Source organism: Rattus norvegicus, chromosome 4, assembly GCF_021556685.1.
Source record: "Rattus norvegicus strain SHRSP/BbbUtx chromosome 4, alternate assembly SHRSP_T2T, whole genome shotgun sequence".
Taxonomy (NCBI): domain Eukaryota; kingdom Metazoa; phylum Chordata; class Mammalia; order Rodentia; family Muridae; genus Rattus; species Rattus norvegicus.
In genome coordinates this window covers 176,037,649-176,061,873 of record NC_141537.1, presented here as the reverse complement: position 1 = coordinate 176,061,873, position 24,225 = coordinate 176,037,649, and positions in this window count along the sequence as shown.

The window sequence follows — 24,225 nt, the reverse complement described above, 5'->3', positions numbered from 1 at the left end:
TCAGCCTCATCCCTTCACCTGGCCTCTTTGTATATAAATGCTTTTGTTTGTTCTGTTTATCTTGAATTATTGTTTACAAATTCAATACACACTTTCGAATAAGATTATAAATAAATAAGTCCAGATAGGACCTGGGACAGACTCCAAGTTGGAAATGTTCAAATTGTTCTGGAAGTCTAGAAGTAAATATGTTGAGTGTAACAGCCATATTGATTCAGATATCTACCCAGGAAGTGCAGAGAGTAAGATGTGTGATGTGTAAAGGGTCCTACAGCCTGATGAATGCACGTTCCCAACACGCCCTGTATTCTCCAACTACCATGAGAACCCCCAGACTTACTTTCTCCCCCGAAATTTGCATATGCTTGGAAAACAGGAGACTTTTCTTTCCATTTTCAATGTGCTTTAGGGAAAATGTGATAAAACTGAACAACTTTTACCCAGAAATCTATGCTCAAACATTGATTCACAATATCCCAGATCATAGATTTTAAAACTCTTCTCTTGTGTTTACTTCAGCTCTGCAGCAAACAATCTCCATGGATTCTTTGTGAAGGGGATGAAGGCAAAAATGATCTCACAGTCACAAAACACATCACAAAATGCCAATGATCGTCACTGCAACATAAAAACGACCACACAGTCATAAAATCTCATTTTCACAGTGTAAATACTTTATACTGTGTGGTGATTAGTTTTCTGCACTAATGTGGATAGACCTTGGGACCAGGTATTTGTCCAAACATTACTCCGGATGCTCCTCTGAGGTTATTATTTTAGGGGAACAAAAGTAAGCCTGGACATTCCTCCGACCACAGCATTCCTACTTATGATCATAGCATGTCCAGGAGCACAGTATTCTGTCAACTCCAGGGAGCATAAAAATAGGCAAAGCTTACTATACCCAAGACACAGAAACAAACTTCATGTCTTTCAGTGGGAGAATAGTTAAAGAAAATGTAGTAAGCATTCACGATAGACTTCTGTTTGCCCATAAAAAGAAGACTAAAACCCCATGATTCCCAGTATGTGTGAAACTGGGAGCCTTTAAGCTAAATGAAGTCACTGGGCACAGAGAGATGGGATGGCGTGGCTCACTCACGGAGAATAGCAGAAAGTCAATTGATGTCATAGCAGTAGGGAGTGGAATGGGAGGTACAGGGGTCTGGGGACACAAGGGAAGAGACAAAGGGATACAGTTGATCCATGGAGATTGAGTTAGATAGGACTAAGACACTTTGGTCTTTCACATCAGGGCAACCACATAGAGACACAATGTACCATATTCTCAAAACCTAGAAGAAAGACTGAATGGTTTCCAAGAAATGGTAAGCATTTGAGGGCCCAGATGTATTTACTTATTCAATTAGTACCCAACGTACACCCTAACCTATGTGTCCAACAAGTCTGTGTGATTTTTTAAAAATTTTGTTTCAGTTAAAAATCTAGCTAAAATTTTAAAATGCTAAGTAAAATTTCTGCAGTAGTTTTTGTTTGTTTGTTTGTTTGTTTGTTTGTGTTCTGCCTGAGTCCTTAGCAGATGTCAGAGCATATCTGTGCACATCTAAGGACGCCAGGAATGTCAACAGTGTTTTGATAAAGTTAAGTTTCCAGTATAAAGCCCTATCTACCTCATTGCAAATATATCTTCATAACTTTTACAGCATTTTTTTCAGTGTCTGAAAAAGTTGCCAAGACATGCCTTAAACTCAATATGTATGTAAGTCCAAGCTAAATTTAACCTCTTAACAATCCCCCTGCCTCAGCTTCCTGGGTGCTGGAATTACAGGCATGTGGAACCACCTCTGGCCACTAGCACTGTGTTTCAAATTTTAGTTACACTTATTTACTTAGTCTGTGAATGTGTGTACACTTGTGCACCACGGCATGCAGGTGGCGGTCAGAGAGCAACCCCGAGTAGTCAGTTTTAACCTTTCCTTTATCACATGGTTCCCAGGGGACCAACTAAGGCCATCTAGCTTGGCAGCTTGGTATCTACCCGCCGAGCCATTTGGCCCGGCTGTGGTTTTGGAAGTCACAGTCAGCTACAACACAAAGGGCAGGGAAGGAGAGGATACCCACCTCTGTGGGGCGCAGGCTGAAGTCAGATGAATAAAAGAGATTTAGCAGTGGCACCTGAGGACACAGTGGAAGCTTGAATGTGCACTAGGCAGTTGTGAAATCCTTTTTCTCTCGATGATGAAAATACTGTCTACCAAGGGCTTGCCTTTAGGCCAGGCAAGGATGGATACGTATTTATTACCCTGTCTTAGCTCTGAAGTCCTAGCCATCCCTAAAGTGAAGGGAAAGGGGCTGCTGTTGACCGAAGAGGCATGTTTATCTCTGACTCACTCACATTATTGGCTCCAGGCAGAAAGCAGATGTAGGTCATCAGGAGGCATCCATGGCTTTTTTGGCTGATCTGCCGAACTCCAAACTCCATCTTCTATAGTTTGCACAAGCAGCTGTGTGGTAACTGCTAGCATTTACTACTTCAAAACAAAAGGAGGGAAGCCAGCAGGAAGGAGCAGGATACAAAGATTTACACCCTGTTTTCACCACGTTAAATGTAACACATGTCCAGCAAAAATCTGTCTCTCCCAGACGTAACTCTACCGAGGACCATTCCCAGAGTAAGTTAGCGGAAGCTGTGAACTGCCCCCACCCCCATTTCTCCCCGATATGGCCAAATCTCTGGAATTTGGATCCTTGGCTGTGAATGTCAAACTTGTGTTGTTTTGTTTTTGTTTTCCAAGAGAGAATTAATACAATTTTTTTCCTGGCAGTGCTCTCCTCACTCTCTGCTGTCCTCAGATAAGCTGCATAGCTGTACTGATAAGATACAGATTGTTCAGCTACTGATGTGGGTGTGGGTGACTGCAGAAAACCCGACCAGAGAGCTGAACAGTGCAGGCTCCAGGCCATCCTTGTTCCCTACAAACACTGATTGTATCCAATGCCCAGCCAATGCCTGTCAGAGGAAAACACACTGAAGGAGTGCAGATCCCTGGATTTTCCTGACTAAACTCACATTCAGTCCTGTGATGCCCATTAGAAATTAACAGAGCTTGGGTCTAGTGAGACAGATCCATCAGTGGGTAAGGTAAAGGTGTTTGCCACCAAGACAGATGGCTTGAGTTCAGTTCCTGGGACTCACATTGTAGAATGAGAGAACTGACTCCTATAACATGTGCACACACACGTGCTCACACACACACACACACACACACACACACACACAGAGAGAGAGAGAGAGAGAGAGAGAGAGAGAGAGAGAGAGAGAGAGAGGAATAATAATAAGTCAATGTAAAATAAAAAGTTATTGAGCTTATAGCAATCATACACAATGAATGTTTCTAAATTTTCTTGACTTGATCGCTCTGTCATACTTCATTACTTAGCAAGCCTAACATGATTAAATACTTAGGCTTTCTTTTGCCGGCAGGTTGGGGAGTAAACATGGAAACCAGCTCATATTCTGTTGAGTTAACATTGTGATGGGCATTTCCGAAGACAGCCCAGCTGATGAGATCTTCTGCAATGGCAGAAGGTATGGTTGATGCTGTCGTTGTGAGTCATAGATGGGTCCTAACAACTTTATGAAGCCGAGATTTGTAGTTCACATTTACAATTTTTTTAAAAACAAGATGAGTGTTTGGAGACTAGAGTAAGCTTTCTAAGTCATGCAGCCAGTAGGTGTTAGAACCATGATTGACACGCTAAGACTCCCTCTCATGCTCCTCCAACTATAGCAAGATTTATAAATGGCCCCACATCAGCGCCTGTGGATTAAGCACAAAAGAAGCAAAGAGAGTATCTGATCCTGCAACCAGCTTAGCCTCTGTCACCCTGTTCTTTAGATGCTTAGTGTATCAGAGGCAGAAAACTAAAACCTACAAGGATTAAAACATGGGTTAGGATTTTAAGTCTCCTCTATAAATAGAGAAATGGCTTAGTGGGTAAAGTGTTTGCTGCACAAACATGAGGACCTGAGTTCACATTCTCAGCACATAAGGCAAGCCAGGTATATACACCTGTAATTCCCATTAGGGATGGAAACAGAAGGAGCTGTGGGGTTTCTTAGCCAGGCCGTCTAGCTGTAAGCTCTGGGCTCTGTGAGAGACCCTATCTCTAAAACCAAAGTAAGGCACGATCCAGGATAGGATACCACACGATGGTGACCTCTGACCTCCTCATGCACAAACACAGGAACACACATATGCACAAGAGGACAACCCCATGGCTTCCTTTCATTTATTACCCCCTTCTTTTCCTGCAGGGAGTGGACTGTGACTCAAGAACCAGCACACAACTAACCACAAGGGAGAAAGTCGAAGGCTGCTTCCAATGCACCAGACTTCCAGAGCTGGGCCAAGGCTTTATAAAGTGCTGATTTTTAGGAGATTGGCTATCTGGTCCTTCCTTATAAGACCTCTCTGAACCCACATCTTGTAGAAACCAATCAATGTGACAAATAACAAGGAATCAAAAGAATCTAGGGGCAATGCTAATCAGAGGGAGTCTTCCAGCCAATGAGCAAATTCCAAAGAAGCAGAGGAAGCCGCTGAGTTGGGCTCAGAAAAATCTGGAAGCGAAATCCACCCACCAGTCTGTATTTATCCAGATATCTGAAGCTCTAGGATAGCAGCAGACTCCACGTATCCTGCCATGAGGAGGTGGATTTTCTTGTTTACCCAGCTAATTAGAACCAGAAAAACCCTAACGTGGGCAACGTCATTCAAAAGATTTCCTACCAAAAAGAAAATACAAGACAATGATAAACAAACGCAAAAGCAGACACTAGAGGGACGTAAGAAAAGCTTCAAGAAGAAATGGTTTCAAATAAGCAAATTTTTCAGGATATTTAAGCACTGGCCAGCCACTAGAGTTTTCCATGATAGGGAGGTGCAGTGGTGGGGAGTGCAGGCTCCACTGGGCAGTGGTCCTATTGTCTGGGCAAACTACTTCCCTGAGCTTACTGGGTGTTCCGTCTCTGTATCATAGACATGTTGTTAGTGGAGTTACATGTTCCTAGCTTGTGCTTTGATGCTGTCCACAAAGGCCTCAAGGTCCAAGTGAATTAGGAATCCTTGTCTAAGAAAGTAGCTTAGATACTAGAAAGCTTGCCTAGCATGCATGAGGCCCTAGGTTCAAACCCCAGTACCACACACACATGGTCTGTTGGTGAGCATGCCAATAACATGCCTCTAATCCCAGCACTTTGGAAACGGGGAGTGGGGGGTCAAAAGTTCAAGGTCATCTGTAATGCTTGAAGCCAGTCTGGATATATGGGATTGCTGACCACTGTAGTCGGAGCCTTGGAATCAATGGTCTCCTAGAGCAAGGTCTTCCTTGCACTGAAGAAGACTCCCAGTCTGTTGGCTGTTTGGCTCGTGTGTTCCATCAGCCCACATCAAGTGGCTACTCAAAGGCAGCCTTAGGCAACTTGGGACAAAAAAGTAAGAACAGGCCTGGTTTACATGCAGGCAGTACTAAGGAGTCTCAAAAGAGACGTCCTAAGCTGTAAATATTCCCCTCCTTGCCTGCTAGCAGTACTAAATGTCTATACCTGTGTCTGAGAACAGCCACTCTTACTCTTCTCTTTAGTCAGGGTACAGGAGTTATAGCAGCATTCTTAGCCTGTGGGTCACAACCTCCTCAGGGATCAAATGATCCTTTCACAGGGGTTTCCTAAGACCATCAGAAAACATAGCATTATGGTTTTATAAAGTAGCAAAATAACACTTATGAAGTTGCAACAAAAGAAAATAATTTTATGGATGGAGTCACCACAACTGTGAGGCAAAGGTTGGTTGGTTAGGAAGGTTGAGAACCACTGGGTTATAACAAAACTGGGTGAACTATACAGCTAAATGATTCTTTTCCAAGCTTTGTTTAAAACGAAAACTAGAAAGACCGGGCTTTTTCCCTGTTGTGTCTGAATTAGGTGGAGGGCTTTGTTTCTATTAACTTATCAGATTTTTCTGCTCATACAAGAAATACAAATGGCTGTAAGGATGACTGCATCCCCCAATGGCTCAGGGTCGCAGACATGATAAATACTTGCTTATATGCCAACATTCGAAAGCTTGTCAATTACACAGTCTGGTATTGGTTACCATGACTCTGAAGACTGAATTCATCTCTGGAAAGTGTGAACAGACCAAATTTATAGGTGTGGGAATGAGAAAGAAGAGAAGACAGCACGGGGTCCTCAGGGGAGGACCAGCAACAGCTGTTCACATCTGTGTCCAGAAAGGATAGTCTGACAGTTCATAGAGGAAGCATGACTTCTACTAAATTTGTAAAATGATTTTTTTCTTTCTTTAAGAAAGATACGATTTGGGCTGCACTTGATGAATGGGACAATATTCCTCGAGTCTTCAAGATATCATAAGCATTGGGACCCAAAATATATGTTTCTTTGTTCAGAATCAAACACACTATGGTTTGCTAGTCGAAATGTCAATGAGATACAAATTTTCATCCAAAATTTTATAACTAAAGTCTCTCAACGAGAGAAAAGTAAACACCAATAAGAAGACATCTCCATGAAAAAATAACAAAAGCAGTACCCTAGTTCCCAGTGAGATGTGCACGTGTGAAACACATGCTATCTTAAATTAGGGAGCTTCTTCACTGCCAAGGTAACAGCTGAGGAGAGCCTGAAGGAAGGGGAAAGAGAGAAAGGGAGATTTTGAAACAGTTAATACTAATTATACTTCATCTAATGTTCCACATTCATCAGTTTGTTGGAAGGGTGAGCACGCTTCAGTGTATATGGAGGAGTCTGTGTCCCTCTGCGGAGCACAAACTCCCTTTACTCCCTTTTGAAGTTTGTCCTTCCACTTTGGGGATTAAACTTAAAGTCATCAGACTTGGTGACAAGGTGACTTATTTCATTTGTAAGCAAGACTTTCTGAGAGATACACAATCGATGCATTGTTCTGGGGGCAGACACCTTAAAACAGTGGTTCTCAACCTGTGGGTCTCCACATCTTTTGGGGCATCTAACAACCCTTTCACATGGTTTCGAATCTCAGATATCCCGCATGTCAGATATTTACATTACAATTGATAACAGTAGCAAAATTACAGTTATGAAGTAGCAATAAAAATAATTGTACGGTTGGGGTCACCACGGCATAAGGAAAGGGTCACAGCATCAGAAAGGTGGAGAACCACTGGCTTAGAGTACTGAAGACTCTTCAGTGATTTGAGAACTCAAGATTACCTTTAGCATCCCACCAGGGATCCTGTGCCTTTTGCTCTGGGCCCACGTGTACCCAGACAGAGCACAACAGAAGTTTATAAAGTAAAACCATGGCTTAGCCCCAAAGAAGGCTCCCCAACTGACCTCATCCATAAGCTTTAACAAAACTGAATTTAATTAAATTTATTTGACGAAGCAATAATGCTATTAAAGCTCAATACCTCCGTCCGTCTTTTTAACACTGTGCAATGTAATGGGCAGTAGGAACGAAGCACTTTGTGAGTAATGGTTTTACAAAAGATAATCTCCGTGAGATCTTTGAATCACAAACTAAATAAGCATCTTTTTTTTTTCAGAATGGCAAACAGACTGTTGTTACACAGATTCAGCCATTTGGCTGATAGCCCTTTCAAAATAAAAGAAGCCACCCATTCATTTCAAAGACAATTCGCAGGTTTGTTGCCCATGAATCATAAAATTTGTTTCCAAACAAGAGCAGAATTTTAGAAAGCTTACATTTGTCACCACAGGTTTGGTGATTTTCTAAAATTTCCAGAGCTTTTCAAATGAAGTTGGTGGTGACTTTAATGAAAAAAAAATTTATGCTGTATAATGAAATATGTTAGGATTGGCTGGAGGTTGTATTACCTCAAAGAACCCAGAGTTTCACCTGACTAGTCAGGTTACAGAATCTGTGACAGAAGGAAGTAAAAGAGAGGCCAAGAGTCTGCACAGCACATGCGCTCTCCAATATGGACCAATTCCATACTGCAACTAGACCCTAGACATGACCGCTGGCTGGGTTTTATTATATATCAATGGCAAGTCCACAGTGACCTGAAATGTTTTTAAGGTGATCATGCATTTTCCAACAAGGGACAGTGAGACTAGATTGACCATCTACCTCCTTCAAAACAACATACAGTAAAAGCCTGTGCGTCCCAGACACTGAAAAGTCAGGAAGCTGTCTTCTACTAAGACACAGAATAAGGAAATTTGCAGAAGGAATAAAACACCAATCATTATAAATAAGCCACTTAAACTTATTTTAAACTTTGTTTCATTTCCTTTGCACACAGTCTATGGAGGCTAGGCCGTCCTTAAATGGGTTAGCTGAGTGTGACATGGGGCTTCTGAGTTTTCCTCCTCCGCTTCCCAAATGCCGGCATTACAGGTGTGCAGCACCACCACTCGTAGCTGCTTTTGTTACTTTCAATACTAAAATACTTGAAGTGTCTGTTTTGACTATGAATTATAAATTAACAGAACTCACACACAAACAAGAGTCAATCCTTTGCTGGTGAATCTCTCTTGTCAACTTGACGAAACTTCAACTGGAGAACTGGGCTGATCAGATTGACCCGTGGACGCGTCCATGAAGTGTTTTATTGATGACTAACTGATGTAGAAGGATCCAGCCCATGTGGATGACATCATCACTAGGAAGATAGGCCTAGGCTGTATGGCTAAGCAAACCAGAAGTAGCAAGCCAGTAAGGAGAGTTTCTGCCTCCAGCTCTTGAGTTCCTGCTTTGGTTTCCTTTAATGATGGGTTGTAACCTGTAAGATTAAATAAATTCTTCCTCCTCAAGACGCTTCTGGCCATGACGTCTCTCAGAGCAACAGAAATCAAACTAGAACAAATGTACACCTTAATAGATACCTTTTAGAAAGAAACATATCTCAAGAGAACCACAGAGCAAAAGCCAGTGTAATTATTTGGTGACTAAATAAAGCCATAAACTTTTAAAAATAAACATGGTAAGACTTGACTTCCCATAATTCCTCTACTGCTCTTGGTAATTTTGAGAATGGATCTTGAGGAGGCCATAAAAGTTTCTTAGGGCTCCTTCAACAACTCGGACATCATGGGACAAATGCTAAAGGCTCGTTGCAATGAGCAGGTGTGTTCAACTGTATTCGTTTTAATGCTGTTTGGGAATGAGGAAATGCACCATTGTTCTCTAAGGATCTCTGTTACTCATCTTCTCAGTTTCACACAGTGGGCAACATCAGGGGCATCTGTCTATAAAGAATAGGTTTGTGAAGGGGTTGGGGATTTAGCTCAGCAGTAGAGCACTTGCCTAGCAAGTGCAAGGCCCTTGGTTCAATCCCCAGCTCCGAAAAAAAAAGAAAAGAAAAAAAAAAGAATAGGTTTGTGTCACTCAGACCTAAGATATTTTCTTTCATACAAGGTCCAAATAAATAAGAGAAACAAAGAAACAACTATGGGAATTCATAGAAAAAAGGAAAGAAAATGCTTCCTGTTTGTCATTAAAAAAAAAAAAGCTGGAAATGTATATGTCCACAAGTGAATCTGGCTGTTAGTGTACTAAGAAGGCCACCAAGAATGAACGATGGATCCTGGGCTGTAAGGACTAAACACCCTCAGGGAAAACTCCTTCCTACCTGGCCTCTCCTATGCCAGCTCAAAAGTCCTCTTGTGATTGGCAGGTAGGTGTAGCCTCATTCAAATAGAAATTTCATTAGAATTTTATGTCGCTGGCTTCAGAGAATGGGCTTGTTCATCCTCTGAATGCACAAATACACAAATCCCTAAAGGGATGTGTGGTATTTCCTCATACCAGGGACCACTTGATCCGAACGATTAATGTTTCCATTCGGGTAAATCGTAGAAGCCATTCTGTTGCCCTGGTGACCATTTCCTGCCCACCCCGTGCAATTCTGGCCCCTGCTTTCCCCCTCTGTCGGTAGATTTCCTCAGTTAATATCCTTCTTGTCCTGTGAGAAATTCTTCACTCTGTCGAGTGCTTAGGGTGGACTTTGCTCACAAAATCAATAATGAGAGTTCCACAGAATAGCCGTCTTGCTCCGTACTCCAAACATGCTTCCGCTTGCTCAGATTGTCACTTATCTCCTTCTAGGGACCTTTCTTATTGGCTCGGGGTGTGCCTGCAGATCACACAGTAGCCCTTGTTCTCCCAGTGTTCTGTCTCCTGTGGATTTTGCCTGAGTTCTTTTTGTTCTCCATCCCTATTCGTAGAACGATAGTCTCTTGCCTTGATGGGGTCAGGAAGCTTCCTGGTTACCAGTGTTGTGGGGGAAAGCAGAGTCTTAAAGACCAGCTCAGAGATCGCCTAATACTTTTCGCATTGCCTATTAGACATGAACAGCTCTCCCTGTCAGTGGCAGCTCAGTGTTTCCTGTGATTCTTGTCTTCTCTAACTCCTCCATCCCTCTGCCCTATGCACCAAACAGCCATGAAAATGAAGGTATAAATAGAAAGACACTTTGTGATGAATTTTAACTTATTCTTCGTTACGTATCCTATGTGCTGCACTAGCTCTTTCTTCCAAACGGAAACTCTCCTCCAGGAGGGGGTTTCATAAGATTTAGCTAACACTGCTTAAGAGGCTCTCATGAGCTCAGAAAGTTCCAGGATTGCCCAGACCCCTACCCAGGCTCAGAAACACAGTGAACAGCATCAGAAAAGAGGAGGCTCCCTGGTGACCTGTCTGATAGTTGGGCAGAGAGCTCTTTCCTAAAATTCCAAAGGGTTGCAGCCTTCATGGACTGTTGCCATGCTGGGGTGGGCCTTCTGGTGATGCTCCTGTAAGAGATCTTAATAAACACAATCACTCAAGCAGGACTTGAGTGGAATCATTTCTGTGGTCATTGACCTGGTCTGGATGAGACATTAGTTTGGGTTGTCCCAAGAAAAGCTATGCAAAGCTATAGGACACTATTCTGAACATGGCGTGTATTGTACAAATTGGCTGAAAAACATTTTCGTGGGGAAATACCATTTAACTGAGTTTAATGGTTGCTTTGGCCTAAATATTTTCCCTTTTAAAACCTGTCAAAACGTTCAGCTGGCTGTAACTGGCTATAGATGGTCATGCACCTTGTGTTTTGTCTTCACTGTGGTGATAACTTGAACAAGATCACCGAGTCTGAGGAGAGAGAGGTACTCTGTTGCGTGCTTAGGGTGGACTTTGCTCACAAAATCAATACTGAGAGTTCTGCACATGCCTCTGCTTGCTCGGATCCTCAAATGGGAGAGCCTATGTCTCCAGGCAGTCTGCTTTGTGAACACATGCAGCCTTTGTATCCAAGGTCTCATCACCTGGACCTGTGTGTGTACAGGTGACCTGAGGTCACCCAATATCCGCAAGCTCTGGAAAGGAACAGTCTGAGATATGTATGATCTAGCAAGCTCTTGGGAGAGCCTGTATTGCATTGATGGTGTAATTTTCCCTGAGGGAAAAAAAAACACTGATTAGTAGATAGAACTGATTTGCAAATCATCTTTCATATGCATGTGTCCATCACTGAATGACTTGTCCTGTATATACTTTCTTCATAGTTATTACATGGACTATACACATGGGAGTATTTTTCTATATGGACATGGATAGCTTTAAAATTGTTATAACAAAATCAAGACCCACATGTTCTGTGACTGAAAACAAGGGGTTATTGTGTGCTTGTTTCCCACAATATGTCTTGACTTACATAAAACATTTTGACTCATCGCTAAGACTGCCATGTGTTCAGATTGCAAGCTATAAGATTTGCATCATGATTGCCAGAGCTCTGGAACACGCAGCTGCTGGCACTAGCCCAGAGATGGGAGGGGTAGCATGTGGCTACTCAGCACTAGGCTGCTGACCTGAGAAGTAGCTGATTGCTTAAAGGGTGGCTATCTGCTCACTTTGAGTGAGAATCCCAGCAGGCTAGAACTTGGATCACAACCATTTCGAGACGCTCTACTTTCAAATTCCATAGATTTTTTTCCAATTAATATCAAAATATGTTTTTTGTGAAGACATGAACACTGTGTTTTGTTACTCTTTGGACCAATTTTTTTAAAGCATGGTTTGCAATTATCCAGTTATGAGACAGAGAGTAAGAAGATGATATAAGGAATGCTACCTCGTTGGCACAGAGGCTGAGCCACAAAGGGCCTTGTGCAGGAGCCTTCTGGGAACTCCAGCAGCTGTTTAATAGATGGCTTTTGTCGGGACAGAGGAGTGCCTGCCTGCATGGCTCTCTGCTCTGGCAAGTTCACCTCATGTGGAGTCAAAGGAAATTCAACAATGTTATCTAAATCATACAATGGGCATCAACTGATAGATTGTTAAATCAACTGTGTAAATATTCTTAAGAAGATATTATTTAAAAACCAAATATTTTCTTTTGTCTAAATGATGAAATATGGAATTACTGAGCCTTGCCATTTCCTTTCAGATTGTTTAGGGTTCTAACTACTTCTATTTCCTGGCGTTTCCCTCGCTCTGCCTCTACTAAGAACAGTAGAAATACAAGCACTAATCTGAAATAAGAAGAAAAATAGGATCTGGTTTTACCAGTGCGTACTATGCTTTGTCAACGTCAGGTATAAGTGGTGAGAGTGGCAGGTTTCCTCTCAGGAGCTATCGGTTTGCTTTGTTTTTCTTTTTCAACTCCAAATTACATAAAAGAAGAATGGACTCTTTTTTCATAATCTTTTTTTTTAGCAATTCCAAAATTGCCTTAATTAGCCAATGCTAGCCCCTGTGTATCCCAATCTTTTTCCATGCATGATGTTATGCAAGCTCATAAGGACTTAATGTTAAGCTGGGAGGTTTAAAGGTTCATAGACAGAAAAGAACTTTGGAAGGACTTAGTATGTCGTTGCCATTCTGTATACCATTGGTAGGCAGTGGGAACTTGAGAGAAAAGAATGTAAACTGCACTGAAAATGGTTATGATGCTAGACAGAAAGTCCCTAGGGAACAAGAGCTTGGAATTTTAAAAGCCAGAGACAACTGCTGGGAGTGGGTGTTGGCTCTCTAAATGGATAAACGCCATTAAACTGTCGGCAAGAAGCTGGCCAGCTCAAATATGCCCACTTCTGTCTCCCAACACAGTAAGAGTTTATCAACACCGTGAGCCAAGCATGAAACACCTACAAATACTGCACTCACCAGCCGAGGAATCTTAATGTGATTTTCCCATCAAGTCAAGACAGAACACAATCTTATCAGCTAGTATATGGCACAGCCCTTCCCAAACCTTAAATTGTATATGCCTACCTTTACATGAAAATAACTTTAAACCAGGTAGTACAAAGAATATGTCTGAAGTCCTAGACAGTGACTTTAACATTCCTTCTCTACAAACCAGACAAGGTATTCACCTCCCTGCTACTGTGTGTCTCTTGAGGGAAACAGCAAATCATATCCAGTTCGTTTAAGACTCTTCGGTTCAAAACTTTCACCCACAGTATAAAGCAGTGCTTCCCAGATCTTTATAAAATACCTCTTTAGCTGCAGACTAGATTTAATCATTTTGTCATTCTAATCAGGAAGAAATATGCTATTTAAGCCAGGCTGTTCTTTAACTCTGTGGAAGATGTGAAAGACATGGCTCTCAAGAACTACGGATATGTGTGCCAGGCAAAAGAACACTGAACCAACAGAGACACGCTGTCCAGACTTCCATGACAATTTTGCAACTTTCCATTTACATCCTTGACCTAGTAACTAATCAGCCTTAAGAGAGGTCTCCACCCAATTCTCCCAATGGAATCTCTCGACATTTGCTTGTCATCCATCTATAGTGTTTTATTCCTAGATAAGTAGGTAACATATCTGATCAATGAGAAATCTCTAAAAAAAAATCTCAACAAGCAAGGAATGGGGCCTTGGTGCCTCCTGTCATGTAAGCCCTTCAACCGACTGGTGTTTTTATAGATATCCACACTGGTCCATTTGTTCTTGATGTCTTCAGTCAGCTAATAAACCAAACAGGAATATACCCGACCTTGATGCTCTGAGTGTTCAATACCAGGTTCAAGATAAGAACTCTATGACCTGGGAAAAGGCATAGTAGAAATCATTCAATAAGCCAAGGAATAATCATCCAGAAAAACCAGACAAACCATTGACAGAGACATAGAGGAGTATAGACGGAAGCCAAGCAAGGCTAAGTCAGCAATTGGCTTCAATAAATAAGATACATTAGCCAGCCTAAATTTTGCTTACTTCTACTGATGAATGAAAGATAAGCATTTTGAGTATTTCTAATTTCATGAAACCAAGAAAGTTGTAAGATATTAGAGAACCAGAGAGTCAGCAACTGGCATGAAGTAGACTCATGTTGACACCAAAAATGTGTCCATTACTTGGTGACTCAGTGATTGTGAAAAAGCAGTTGAGCTAAGACAGAATTATCACAAATCAAATCGAGGGTCTAGAGAGATGGCTCAGTAAGTGAAAACATTTGCCACACAAGCAATGATTTCAAATTGATTTCAAATCCCTATATACCCCATCTTAAAGCTGGATGCACAGTAAGAGCATCTGTAATTCCACGATCTGTACAAGGAAGAAGGGGGTGGAGACAAAAACAACAACAACAAAGAAATCCTGTCTTAAAAAGGATGGAAGATGAGGACCAGCCAGCATCCAAGTTTGTTCTATAACTTCTACCTATATACAATATTGTGGGGAGTGGGCGTAGTCCCAATCCCAAGATGGCGCCCGGGACTGCTGCTGAGTCTTACGACTAGCACCTGAAAGTAAGCCACGCCCCATCGTGAGAGCTGCGCAGGCGCACCATGACGATAGATCAGGCCATGTGACGTGGACCTATGAACGGAGGTTACGCAGACTGGCCGGTTGAGGCTGTTGAGGGAGGTTATAAGGGAGTGCGCTCAGTGCCTGGATTGAGACATTGTTGCTGCTTGCAGACAAAAGGGTTCCTGAATAAACTGCTTTGAGAAGAATGTCTTGGTGTCGCTCCTTTCCTGCTGGTCGGGGTTGGAAGCCACACAATATAGCAAAAATGCACCTACATCCACACACAGAAACATGCATGCACTCACACGCAGACATATACACAGACACAAACACACACACACACACACACACACACACACACACTCACAGAGAGAGAGAGAGAGAGAGAGAGAGAGAGAGAGAGAGAGAGGGAGGAGAATGAAATAGGGTTCTACCTGAATGGTGAATTGGAGGTTGTTTGAACAGGAAAATATTATCATTTGTGAATCACTTTAGCATAAAAGATTAGCACACAAATTCTATACAAGCGATTGTCTTACAGGACTTTGGAATGACAAAAAGATAAATCATGCTTATTTCTTTGGGGAGATAAGTTGTTGAGTAGAAAGAGCAAGTTATGTGTACAAATAAGCAAGGGACCTGTATTTTAGGTGGGTTGTGCTTCCGTTAGAGATGCAGATGGAATTAAATGAAATTCCCACATAAACTGAAGAGGAAGCAGCAAGCGTCCTCTGAGGGGAAGTCTGCAGTGTGCCTTGTTACTTCGCATTCCAGTTTTTTACTGTTGGTTTTTGGAGGGGCACGTTTTCAGGGTCCTTGTGTGATGGCGTATCTGCTGTCGACCACATATTAACCTCAGTGTGTGATTCTGCTCGTTGTTTTTGGTCATGAAACAACTGACACATTTGTGTGCACCGATGATTTTCTTCACATTGCTCTCTGCCTAACCTGGTTTGTTCTGCAGTGCGGATGGCTAGAGGGAATAGTCCGCTCAATGAGTGACGGAACTCACTGACTTCCAGGTGGGTGTGGCCAAGAGAAGAGGTTGGAAACATCACACACTGAAGTGTACTGAGCCAAAGGAGACTGTGTCTCCACATAGCTCCCTGAGGACCTGTGGCATGCTGACTGTGTTAACTGACCTTTAGCTCCTTCCATTTAACTAAACCTCCTCTGATTCCATCTGGCAACTTCACTCTCTCCTTCACAGTACACGAATCCACTGTCCACCTTAGTCACCACCACCAGTCATATCATCTGTCCTTGACTGCCAAATCTGAGTGGCATTTTTCCTCCCATGACCATAATTACTGTAATGAAGAATGATTCTTAAACATTTAAATTAGCATATTGAGGGTACCCTCTAGTGCATGGCTAAGTTGATCAGTGCATAGCTCCATTCTTCAAAGTCTTTTAATTAATTGTCTTCTCTGTCCCTTCTGTTCTCATCTCTTTTACAAGGGTTCTAAGTGTTTCTCACAGTACTTAGCCCTTTCCTTCCTGCAAACTCCCTTTTCTTTATCACCATGAGAGTCACTCTTCCATAGTCTCCCAGATGTCACTGTGTGTTTTGACTCTAACTTACCTATATTCATCTCATCCCCAATACATTCTCGGAGGTCTTTCTACAACACAAATCACACATTTTCCTAAGCAAAGGCACTACTTATCCTTACTTCAAACTCATTTCTTTTATGATGATTCCTGGCTATTGTGCAACACCAGAATGATAATTTTCCATCTACCATTGAATAGTGGGTGAGGAATGAGAGATGGGAGAGCTTGTGACATCAGACTGATTCTTCAAGCAAATGACATTGGACACCAGGAAGCTCCAAAAGAGAAGCATGATTCAACCAAACAATTAAATAGAATGTCGTTCCGAGAAGTAAAGGAAAAGGCGACTATGACAAAGAAAGCAGGATTTGTGTGAATAGTTCTGTTTAGCCTTTACATGACAGAAGTGATGTTTGACAAGCTTTACTTACAACTTCCTGATGAATAGATTCGGAAGAAGAAAAACTGGAGGCAGGAAGATCAGGCTATTGCAAGAGATAACTAAAAACCCAATCCACAGTGTTAAAAATACACAAAAGAAAGTGAACGTGATGTATGAAGATCAAAGGAAAAGTCAAAGATACAATCTATAGGCAGATGCTCCAGCACTTAGGATTCGTTGCATAATGATAAAACCACCACCAGTTGAAAAATATAGTGAGGTAAAAATTGCACCCAAGGACCTGCCAGATGTTGCATGATTACAGCTGGATGCCGTCTTAGTTCCTTGGTCAGTGGTTAACTTCCTGATGGAGTCATAACATGCTGACATTACCAGAAGCTGGAGGACAGTAGAAAGTGGGGATTAGCTAGAGGAATAGTAGGTCACTGGGGACTTACCCTACAACATGTATCTTGTCCTTACTTTCTCCCTCTAATTTGTTCTGCTTCCTGGGTACCGTGTCTATGGAACCAGACTACTGTGGACTAAAACCGTGAAAATTGTCACAGAATTAACCATTCTCCTTCCAGCCTGTTTCTCTCCTGAATCATCACAGCAAAGAAAAGTTTTGAGGGCACTCCTAGAATGAAGACAGATTTGTACCACTTGTGGTGACTCCAGAAAGAGCATCAACACTGAAAATACAATCTAACTGAATGTGTATGGCTTCCTCACTACTGTGAAGTAAGAATATTGTTGGATGCAGCTCGGGATACTTACAATCTAAGCGCTCAGTGGCAAGGGTGTGGGGCCTGACAACCGTACACTGCGATGATATCTTAAAGGTACGTCAGATGATCCTACATTGGAGAATTACATTGTGTGTTAATTTTTTTCATTCCCTACAATGCAATACCTTCCTTGGATAAGTTATAAAAACTTAGTTATCCTGGCTCACCATTTTAGAAGTTAGCTTGTTGCCTCTGTTGATGGTCTTGCTGAGACATTCCTAAAGCACACTGTCCGCAAACAGGCACCCCAGGGGATATGGTAGCATAGCTTCTCACTCTTCTTATAAAGGTCCAGGAGTCAGTCATGAGGATTTCCCCTAGTTACTCTCAAAGGCCCCATCTCAAAATACCATAGATTAACTCGAAACCTTCTTAATACCTTAAAATGAGGATAAGAGTTTGACACATGGAGCCTTGGGGTTTCTCAAATCATATCCAAACTCTATGTACATGAACATATTCAGATAAGTGGTTAATATGTGTAACCAAATCTTAGTATTGAATTCCTGGTAATATTTTATTTCTGCACATACACATATACATACACATACACATGCATGCACACACACACACGTGTGTGTGTGTGCATGTGTGTGTCTGTGTGCGTGTGTGTGCGTGTGTGTGTGTGTGTTTGATTATAGGTATGTCCCACCAAATGCCAGATTTATATGATAGAACTCACCATCTTGTGCCAAACTGGGCAGGCACTGGATCAGCCCTTATTTACAATACAATGACTTAGTCAAAGCTAGCTTTAGTATCTATTCAGCTAACTGGTGTTAAATCTTAGACTCAAACCACCATGGCCTACCTCCAAAGCACACGTTTCTATTACTGTTTAGTGATTCCTCTTCATCCACTCTTGACAAAAGAGAACATTGTCAGTGTCCTCACCTCACAGCTCAAGCACCAGAAGGCCAGTGTCTTCCTCACAATTCCATTTGACCCAGTTATGGAGGCTTGGAGCTTTAGGGCTATCTTTGCATTGAGTGGTCCCTCTAGAGTAATGAGGCTCAACCACTCACTAACTTAGACAATGAGAGACAGGCGATGTGAAAAAGAAGCTTAGGGTTGGAAGTTAGGGTGAATTTTTTTAAGGTTTGTGGTTTAAGGTTTTTGGGGTTTTTTTTCGGAGCTGGGGACCGAACCCAGGGCCTTGTGCTTGCTAGGCAAGCGCTCTACCACTGAGCTAAATCCCCAACCCCCGGTTTAAGGTTTTAAAAGCAGATTTGAGTCGTGTCTTGCATCTAGGATGAGACTCATTTGGTAGAGGACTTACCAAGTGTTCTCGAAGCCCTTCATTCAATCCAACACTGCATAAAACAGGTGTCGTGACACATATTTGCAATCCCAACAGTACATAGGTAGAAGCAAAAGGATAAGAGGTTTAGGCGCAACTTCAGCTACAGAATGAGTTTGAAGTCATCCTGCAATGTATGAGAGCTTGCCTCAAAAATTAGAATGTCATGCGTGTGAACTGCAATTGCATATACCATAGAATAATGCTATCCAGGGGTTTGCAAATGTCTATAGCTTTCTCACAGGAAGAAAACATCTGCACAGAAGATGCATACTATATCGATGGTTGATAAAGGAAGAAGGAAGTGCCTGTCTGGCATGTGCAAGGCCCTGGGTTTGAGTGCCAACACTGGGAAGAAAAGGGGGTAAAAATTATAAAGGAAAGAAAAAGCAAACAGCTCAAACTCTCACCAAAGACAATGTTACCAGAAGGAATCAATGGGATATTTTGGCATTTTAACATTAATTAAGCAGCAGAACTTTCTATCTTGTTTGCAGAGAGCTAGTGTCTCTGTGAGCATCCTTTGTCACAAGGGGTCTCCACTTAGGGTTTTATTTATTTATTTTACTGGAGATTGAATCCAAGACCCTCTCACATGCTAGGCAAGCACTCTACCATCAAGATACATCTCCTAGCCTGCTTCATCTTATTTTAAAGCAGGGTGTCCCTATGTTACCCAGATAAGCTTCAACTCCCTGTGTAGTGCAGGCAGTCCTTGAACTTTCAACCCTCATGCCTCAACCTCTGAGAAGCTAGGATCATGGGTTTGTATCAAAGCACCCACCTGAATCTTTGGATTGAGAATCTGAACATCTCTCCTTCAGCTCAGTTTGAGGAAAACCCTCCAGAGTATACCAGGCAAAAAAGGGCAGTCTTCAAACCCCCCTTGTATTGTGACACATACCCCATAAACCAGCTACTAAGTGTTTTGAAAGATAAAAGTAGGCACGCACTTTCTTAGCCAGACATCTATTTTCACCCCAACACACAAGGCTTGGGTACACTAAAGAAGAAGTGGCCATAAAGATTATAAGTCAGAACCTGGGAAGATCTTCTGGACATGGCAGGACTGTTGTGTTCATGAACTCACTATAGTAGTGGTAATCAGCAGGGGACTAGCAGGGTCCACATCACTCTAGAAGGGAGGAGGTCTCATGAGGTCTCCTGTCTCCCCAAGGACCATTGACAGTTAATGGTGGCTGGGGATAGAATGTCACCTGTTGCAGTAAATAGCTTCCCACCCATGCTCACACAGGCAACTCTAACTAAACGCAGCGGATCACACACACAGATGTGGAAGCAGGCAGGTGAGCGATTAGAACGAAGAAAGTTCTCAGGGGCAGAAAGAGGGAGTGAAAATAGCTGAAGTTTGTTATATCCATGTATAGAACTCTGAGGAATAAAAAATTATTTAAAGCAGGTCTTCTTATGAGCTGCAAAGTGGCATTTCAGATGACAGAGAGAAAAAGAGAAAGCAGAACCAGAGAGCTGGGTACTTGGTATGCAAATGTTTCTCCACACCCACTCCCCCACTCCCCCGCAACTCTGCTGCTTCTGGATGTGTTCTTGGCTGCCTGGAGACACTTCTACTTTATGACCATGTTGACATTTCCTCTAAGGAAGGAAAACTGGTCTTCAAGTGGAGCTATAACCTAAAAGGGAAGCATCTGCTTGGCACAGAGAACCATTTGTTGGCCAAGTTCAGAAACAGTAAGTGCAGCTGAAACCTCTGGCTGATTCTGCAGGCCTGACCCAAGCACAGGAATGAAAGCCATTTGCTCTTCAGGAAGACAGCCACGGCACCAACCAGATGAGAATGTGGATGAGGATTGCCACGTAGACAAAGGTCATTGCTTAAGTCAAATGGGAAAATAGGTCTTGATAGCAAGAGCGATATGGCTAAAGGGTGAAATATGTATCCTATTCCTCCCACCCATCCCCAAATAAGAAGGATAAAAGAATGAGGACATTTGCTCGCTCTCATAACTGAGATTCTAAAGTGGAAACCGGAAACCACAAATCTGAGTATCTTCAAAGTTAATCTGCTTTAAGGCTGTTTGTGTGTACACATGTGCATGTTCGTGTGTATGTGAGTGTGTGCCTGTATGTGGAGGCCAGCCTACAACTACAGGTCCACCTTTCTCTGAAATAGTTCTCTTAGCGGTGTGGAAGGCACCCAGTCCAGCCCCGGCCATCCAACTGTCTCCATCTCCTGATCTCAACTGGAAACGTTTGCTCTGAATTTTACCCTCCTGACCTGCACTAACAAAGGAAAGATGGCTACCCCCACCAGACTAGTGTGATTGTTAGTTTTAAAAGGCTCAGCCTTTGGCCCAGTTGAGTCTATGTTCATCAGTGTATGTGGCCTGTAAACTACTCAGATTTGTGAAGATGAGAAATGAGTTACCTGCCTGTGAAACTACAGTGGGAAAGAAGAGGCATTAATGAGGCAGAAATTGCTAAAACCGAAACCCATTTTTAAAATATGGAGAGTAGCCATTGTCATAGCACCAGACTGGACCTTGCAGACAGATCACTTCTATGATATATATATATCATAGTGTTCAACTTACAGCTGTTTGAAGCCATACAACACCTGCCAGCTAAAAATGATTACCTTTAGAGATGGCTATTGCTGTCTGCAGAATTCCAGACTAATTTCTTCAATTATTTTCAAATTACTTCAATCGCAACTGATAAAAGGGAAAATAAATGCACTACACAGTGTGTGCATGAGTCATATCTAATACCTGTTCATCAAGCAGTTAATAAAAGTCTGGCCAGGTATAGTGGCAAACATCTATAACTCCAGTACTCCTGTGGCTAAGGCAGGAGGATTCTCAGTTTAAGATCAACTCCTCCCTCCAGAAAGCCAAAAAGGAAAAATAAAAGAAATGAATAAATAGTATATAAGTATCGTCGATGGAATAAATTTGACTTTGTGGGTGTAGGAAACACTGCAGAATGATGTTTGAAATGATTAAAGAAAAGGGAGAAAAAAACGTATCTCTTTAGACTTCAAAGTTCTGCAAAGCAATGAGGTAGCCTTAAACTAGGCAATGCCTGTCAGTTGGAACTGAGCTAAGAACTCCCACTTGTCAAATTGAATGTCTTGAAAAGAACTGGCACTCCAACAAAAGTGTTGATTGGTTTCCTGCTGGCGTTATGACTATCAGCATTTCAAATAAGTTATTATTGGTTAATGATGAGTTCACTGATATAACAAATTGCTACTCCACAACAAACACTCATTCTGCTTTTGCTGACTAGTATTTTTTTCAATCTGCTAAGCACACAGAACAGTTTTTCCACAGACAGCATTTCCTCTAAATCTCCCTGACACATGCTATCTGCACGCTCCTCTACACAGGGAACCCAAACCTGACCAAGACACAAGGGCTCCACCGGAAAGAGACTTACACAGAGTTCTGACAGCTCCAGTCACTGTGACCTCATGGGAGAAAACTTGGAATGTTGTAGTTTAAAAGCAGAGGATCTAAATATTTTAATTATCTGTAGCAAATGGACATCCAAAAAAATTTCAGTTGAAAATTGTCAAGACGGCAGAAGACCAAGAGGCAGAGAGAAGAGTGGAAACTGACTTCTCCTAGCAAATGCTGTCTTTGCTTAGAGCACTACACTGTCTCTTTACTGGAATTTTCTAGAGCTACCTAAGGAAGGAACACAGGTGGGTCGATTAAATAACATAAAATCATCAGGCATGGTGGGACACAACCATTACCCCAGTACTTGGGATGCTGAGGCAGAAGAATCCCTACAGTTCACATCCAGCTTGGTTGGTTAATACAGCAAGTTCTAAGTCAGGCAGGTCTACTTACCCAGACCCCATCGCAATAGGAAACAAATAAAAATAAATGAATGAGCAAACAGTAAACAAGCAACAGAAAAAGCTACTTTTTCTCCTCATTCTTTAGACCTTAAGTCAATGTGTAGCATGTCTAGTTTCTGGAGGGTCCTCTGCCCCAGCCGTGGACTTTCTGCTCTCTGCCCCACCTGCTGTACCTACGCATCTTCCCTCTGGATACGTGGCTCTCAATTCCTTCTGATAACAAGGTTATGTCAGGCATTTTTGAGCCCTTCCCATGAGCTAACTCATTCTAAGGTAACTAACTCCTTAAAGAATTTATTTCTAAATAAAATCACATCCTAAGGTCCTGGAGCTAACACTTCAGGATATAGGGGCTCGAGAGGTGGATCCGTGGTGAAGGGCCATTCTTGTAGAGGACCTGTGTTTATTTTACCCACACAGTGGCTCTCAACCATGTGCAACTCCAGTCCCAGGGAATCAAATACTCTCTTCTGGTCTCCAGGGCACTGTCTGCATATAGTACAGAGCCACACATGCACGCAAAACACCCCCAACACATTAAAATAAATAAATGAATAAATAAATAAATAACTCTTAAAGCTTTCCTAAGACTTGAGCATATAAGGTAGTTTGGGGACACAGTTTATCCCCCATACATGAATAACATATAGGAGTTTCGCACTGACTCTTCACAGATCTCTGCATCTGTCAGCACTGATTTCTGTCCCTCCCTAATGGAACATCCACATAATCCAAGCAGATGAACACAAGACTGAAAGATTAAACAAAGAACTGAGTTAAATAACAATAAGCTTAAATCGTGGCACACACATAACCTTGTCAGGTTTTATAAATGAATAAATAAATAAATAAATAAATAAATAAATAAATAAATAAATAAATAAATAAATAAATAAAAATACTCACAGGAAGATGGTTTAAAAAGGAATCATGGCAGGAAGGATGTCACTGTGGTTAAAAAGTTCCCAACTGCCTTCAATTTTTAGGTGACATTCAATTAATGGATAATAAAGTGTTAACAGAAATTTTGTTAGAACAAAGTTTTCAACAAAAAAGGAAAGTTAGTATATAGGATAATAAAATGGGCCAATATGAAGTCATGAATCTATGGCCATACTGTGAAAACACGTAAATGACATTATGACATCCAAGGGAAGGAACAAAGAGTTTTAAATTATGTTTTCGGAATCTGTTTGTTCTTACGCTCTTTCTAAAATTCTAACGTGTTACTGCATAGAGAGGCTGTGGCTTGGCCGTCAGCTGACAGTCACGGTTACAATGTGATGTTGAGGATTTATTGTACTATTCTTTCCCTAACCAAAGCTTCTTGCTTTTGTTTAACAACATATACTTAAACTACAACTTCAATATCTTATAACTCAATTATCTGGCTAGACTAACAATCAGAAAATAAGCACTCACACAGTTTAAAACATCTTAACACTGGGGAGACGGTTTTGTTGGTACAGGATGCTGTGGAAAGACCTGAACTCACACCCTAGCACTCATGGAAGAAGCTGTGACAGTGTTGTGTCGTCTGTCCCATGGCACTGGGAGGCAGAGATGGAAGATCTCTCAAGTCTACTGACGGCTGCCTGAGCCGCTGG